At 35.8% G+C, this 6,000-nt stretch overlaps 1 protein-coding gene across 1 annotated transcript in view; it reads left to right on the top strand.

Moving 5' to 3' along the window:
• PIGK (phosphatidylinositol glycan anchor biosynthesis class K) overlaps nt 1–6,000 on the top strand; it is a 101,265-nt gene that overhangs the window by 62,615 nt on the left and 32,650 nt on the right. The gene's annotated exons all lie outside the window — the stretch shown is intronic.

Genomic DNA, 6,000 nt, shown 5'->3' with positions numbered 1-6,000 from the left:
AAAGTAGAGGTAGCGACAGTTTACGGCTGTGAAAGAATACAGATCTGAGTTCAATAAAGGTTAAAGAAGGCAATGAAACATTAAGGGAGGAGAAACGATAACTCACTACTAAGAAAGCGGAAAGCATGAGAAACTAAAAATAACCCCACTTTGATTTTGTTTGATATAAAGGGGACAGAGAGAAACTTTGACAGATTTCAAGGTTCTGTTATTATACCCTAGAAAAATAAAGAACATTCATGGAATCGGTGCTGTTTCTGTTTCTTGACCTTGCCTATTTCAAAAGCAGTGGCATACCTCATCAGGCATGAGAAGCACAAACATGCTTTTAATAGGCGCATACTCCTGACTTCTCTCTTTAGTAGTGCTGTATTCGCTGCTTCTTTAGATTAACAACAGAGTCATATGAAGGACAATCTCAGCAACATCTTTGTTTGAGTCAAACACCAGCATGAAAAACAGAAATGATCAAACAATAGCATCATTGAGAAAACATCAATTTTTTTATATAATAAATGTTTTACAAAATGTACAAATAAAAATTAACAATCAGAAAGAAAGAAAGATAGATAGAGAGATAGATAGATAGATAGAGAGAGAGAGAGAGAGAGAGAGAGAGAGAGATGGAGGCCCAGAAAGATATAAAAACAAAAAAAGGGAAACAAAAATATATACAAAAAATGACTTCCCAGTTCTTTCTCTAAGGATATAAGAAAAACCTATATTCAACTCTTAGTTTAACACTATAAAATAGTGTTCATTTTCCGCCAAATGAAAAAAAACAACCAATTGTCAAATCCATATGTCATAATTGGTTTTTTTTTCATTTCCTGCAAAAAGTCCACAAAGGACTTCCAATTGTAGATAAATTTCTTGAGTGACTTGTCTCTTCACAAGAGTTGTTAAACATTGTTAAGAAAACCTCAATGTTGATGACTTCCTATGCATGGGCATATATTATTATAGCATACTATTATTAATATTGAGTTAAAAAGACCTAAAATCTCAGCTAAGAATAACTTGAAAACTGCCCATGAAGACAGAATTAGCCACACGTGTTTCATGCTTATTTGGCTTGCCTGTTTTGCTAATATACAATTTGTTTCTTCAGTTTTAATTTAAGTTAAGGAGAAAGGTTTCCATCTTATGCTATAAGCCAAATCCCAGCAAATACTATTGAAAAATGGATGTACATACGCTTAAAATATTTATTGCCCTGTGTCAGAATGGAATTCTGAGCAACAAACATTATTTAGAGCCTATATAGCACAATAGAATTAAACTAGTATCAGAGCATGGCTATAAAATACAGCTTATAAAAGTTACGAGGTAGACTGATGAAATATACAAATTACAATGTTTGCTTAAACAGAACCATAATCTGATCACAAGGTTTAAGAATATTTAAGGAAGGCAATCCAGAGGCAGAGCTTTGGACTCAAAACCTGGAATGCAACTATTTCAAAGAAAAGCATTAGAAAAATATAAAATAATAATTAATATTAACTAACTTGCTTTTGTGAACTTCTGGCCAACCCAAGCGACGACAGTTTACATAATTAAACAACAATAAAAACAAAGTTAAAACCAATATCCAGCCATATCTACAGTGGGGTCAATGCTAGGAACAACTACAGAAAATAGTAAAAAATATTAAGCTGATGACTACACAATTGATGTCCTGTTGCTTTTTGTGTTGCACTAAACATGTTTAATAAAGGAAGGGTTTTAATCACACATTGTCCTTGCCATCTAGGCTTTTTAGCCTCCCCCCATGCCCCAACATTCCTGATCACTGTTTAGGCCAGCGGTTCTCAACCTATGAGTCGCGACCCCATTTGGGGTTGATCGACCATTTCATGGGGGTCGCCAAGCAAGGCTGTCCGCCATTTTCCCCCCCTTACCTCCCTTGAGCTGGGTGCCTTACCTCCCTTGAGGTGGTCGGCCTGCTCCGTCTCTGCCACTTGCCAGCTACGCCTCAGCCGGCGCAGGGGGCGGAACCAAGCATGCGCGGCGCTCCCGGGCAGGGAAAGTCCTCAACTTACGACCGGTTTAGTCCTCGACTTACGACCGGTTTAGTCCTCGACTTACGACCGGCTTAGTCCTCGACTTATGACCGGTTTAGTCCTCGACTTACGACCGGTTGGGGGTTGCGGCATTAAAAAGGTTGAGAACCCCTGGTTAAGGCAATGTGAGTCTATCTGTCTTGGTCACATCTAATAAAAAATGTGCTGGCTCCTTTCAGCACAATTTTTACCAGACATTTTTGTGTAACTTTCCTATTCCAGCTTTAACCATATTTAATTGATGACAAGCTAGCCAGATGCTGTCAACTAAATGACCCATTACCTACAACTGCCATGGCTTTCAACAAGGATAGATAAGAGGACAAATGGAAGTTTGCTAAGTGGCAAAATTGTGGGAAATATCCCCTGGATATTAATTATTCTTAAGTCTTTTCAGTCAAAGTTGCTGGAATTTTCTTGCTGGAGGCAATGGTAGCTTTACCTGAAAAGAAACATAAGGTTTATTTTAAATCTTTGAAGTATATTGGTCTTCCTTGCAAGATTTCAAACCCAAAAGAAATTTAAAACTTTAGGCTCATTTGGGCTCCTCTGGGAAGAATATCTGATGTGTTTTGAACATGGAAGATTAGAAATCAGGACCAGTTTATATGTCAGGATTTCCCTTGGTGCTGTCAGAGCCTCAAATGACCCTGCAACCTGCAGATGTCACATTTCAAATTCTCTGTTCATGCCTGACTCTAAGCATAAATGAATTAAACAGCAGAGTAGGCAGTAAGTCAATATGTTCTTAACAGTGAGACTGAGCAATGAAACAGTTGACGATTGTTTGGAATAGGTAAATAGAAACTGCACCAAATGGTTCACCTACAGGAATAGCTATGATAGGAAACAGAATTAACCTTTAAGATGGTTGTCCAGATGAAATGTCACAGTAATATTTTTGCAGCACATGAAAGTAATATAATACCGGTGGGTTCATTTTGGCAGCCTTGTGCCATTTTGCAGAGGATTGCATTGCTGAATGAAATGAGAAATGATTTTTTTCATGCATTTCAGATATTTCCAACAGCAAACGTTCATATTATGTAATTCTTTGGCAAAACATCCTACCAGAGCAATTACTTGACTGTTCTGGCCCTTTCTAGTGTTGCATTGTGGCCTTTTTGAGTGTCCCACTTTCACGTCACATTTTGGACATCAACTCTGAATAAGAAAGAAACAGGTTTTCACTTGAGGTCATACAATGTAATTTAGTCACAACATTTTAACACTCATTTTGTGGCACAAATTTAAATAAAATGTAAATATAAAATCCACTTTCATTAAAAGGTTTAATAGGTACTTAGATGCCTAGATTACCTTCCACCAGGCAAGATTTGTACAGATATTTAATGAATTGGCAGCCAGATGTATGTTGAAACCATTATTAATGTCATTATATTAAGAGTAGTTCTCACATAGATAAGTTATTGTTTTGAAATGTAGTATATAAATGAGGGAGCAGAACACAAACTAAAGTTATAACAAATTTTTAAAGGAAAAAATAAGCCTTTTAATGTTAACGTTACTGTGATATTTCAACTATCAAACTTTACTGTAATACATAATTTCAATGTAACTGAAAAGTTTATTTTAAAAATAGTTTATTTTCCTATGCTTTTAAAAATATAAATAAGAAAAAATGGTGTTGATTTCTGCATGTATTGGTATGGGAATAATTGCAAAATGATGATTGATTTTTGATTCATATAATGAGTATGAAAGAATTTGGTACTTCCTATAATATTTTCAAAGAACTTCTGTTTCCATGACTTCGTGGTTCATTTTTTTATACTTCATTATTTGACACTAATAATACTTTGAGAAGTTGTTTGGAATTAAAGAGGAATGAAAGATCACCAACTGTATTGTTCTAAATTTGCTAGCTTTAGAAAAAGAGCTAATAATTTAGTTTCCATTTTAGACATAATTTACACAATTTTAAATTTCAAACTTTTTCAGTTAAAACTGACACAGAAGAGGCAAATTGAAAGAATTTCCAAATCTTGCATACTTTTTTAATGGACTTAGTATATTGCTTTCAAATTTGGTGATAACTATAAATGTGCTTGGTTTAGGAAAAGATGTTCTGATTAAGTGGTTCACAGTTGGTCTTTCTGCTCCATTATTGCAATATGAATTTCTGGCAAACTTCAATGGAGCATGCTCAGCTTAACCTGGAAACTAGAATAATGTCAGTCTTTGTAGAGGCTGCCCTCTAGTGGATTCTAGAGATAGTGCCTCTTGATTGAATTTGGGATTGCATCCTTCAAAGAAATGGTGGAATCAAATGGCCTTTATGGGTGTAATAAGGCATTACAAGTCTTGGTCTATGTTCTTCCACACTGTCCGGTGATAAAAGAATGTGTAGAGATTGGAGCTCAATTAAAATTTGCCTTTGGATACAGGAAACTAATTGTCAAATGCCGAGGAAATCAGAAGATTCAGGCAGTTCAAATGAGTATAAAGATTCATTGCAAGCTTAAGCTCTCTATAAGAATCTGAATTACTACTGTTCAACAGAAATGGACAGTAGATAAGGGTAGAAGGAATTCAAAATGGGCTGGACTTGGATCTCTTGTTAGTGCGAAGGGACTCATGATTAATGACTTGTTTGACCCCTCCCTTGGGCTTAGTCTGGTCATCTCTTACACTCAGGAGCATGAAAGTGGGTATGTTGGACAACAAGGAAGGTAACTGTGCAACTGCCCTTAAATCTGGTATTTTCAATATATGCCTAATGTGATTCTGACAATCGCTAATTTTTGAAATAATGGAAATGGAAATGAGGAGTTAATCGATTAAATAGAATAAAACAGAGAAATAGAGAGAATTAGAAGTATCTTCTGTACTGATCTTCTGTACAGATCTTTACATAATTGGGAAGATGCAGATATAATTGATCAGTAGTAGAAATGATTGAATATGCAGCACAAAGAAGTACTGTTTGTACTGGGGCACTTGTAGATGGGTATTTGTCTCTTGATGAAATTTAACCCTTTCTAAGCTGTTTTTCTTCCAGAGACATGTGGTATCTTAGAAAGATTAAGCCCACATCTTCGAGGTTCTGTTTTGACTTGCATATTCAAATCCCATATCTCCTGTTGACTTTAATAGCATTTTTGTTTCATTTTTGTAATTACTTTCTTATTGATATTTTTTCCTGCAGCTTATAAATCATATATTTGATGCTAAAAATTATTTGGTTGATTTTTCATTGTAACTTTAAGTGTCATATTCTTTGCTGTGCTAACTATTGTTGCCTATATAGTGTGTTTTAGGTTGTGATAGTATTCTTGGTGTTCTCTTTTGCTTAGTGGTAAAATATGAAAATTGTGGTAGTGGTAGAATAGAATAGAATAGAATAGAATAGAATATGGAAGGGACCTTGGAGGTCTTCTAGTCCAGCCCCCTGCTCAAGCAGGAGAACCTATACCATTTCAGACAAATGACTGTCTAATTTCTTCTTTAAAATCTCCAGTGATGGAACGCCCACAATTTCTGAAGGCAAGCTGTTCCATTGGTTAATTTTCTGTTAGGAATTTTCTCCTTAATTCCAGGTTGCTTCTCTCTTTGGTCAGTTTCCAGCCATTGTTTCTTGTCCTGCCCTCTGGTACTTTGGAGAATAGTTTGATGCCCTCTTCTTTGTGGCAGCCCCTCAAATATTGGAATACTGCTATCATGTCTCCCCTATTTCTTCTTTTCTTTAGACTAGCTAAACCCAAGTCCTGCAGCTGTTCTTCATATGTTTTAGTCTCCAGGCCTTTGATCATTTTAGTTGCTCTTCTCTGAACTTTTTCCAAGGTCTCAACATCTTTTTTGTAGTATGGTGACCAAAATTGGTTGAAGTATTCCAGATGTGGTCTTACTAGGGTTTTATAAAGCGGTACTAATACCTTGCGTGATCTTGATTCTATGCCTCTGTTTATACAAC

This window comes from Protobothrops mucrosquamatus, unplaced genomic scaffold, assembly GCF_001527695.2.
Source record: "Protobothrops mucrosquamatus isolate PMUCROS unplaced genomic scaffold, P.Mucros_1.0 scaffold432, whole genome shotgun sequence".
Taxonomy (NCBI): Eukaryota; Metazoa; Chordata; class Lepidosauria; order Squamata; family Viperidae; genus Protobothrops; species Protobothrops mucrosquamatus.
This window is presented reverse-complemented; position numbering and strand designations above follow the sequence as displayed.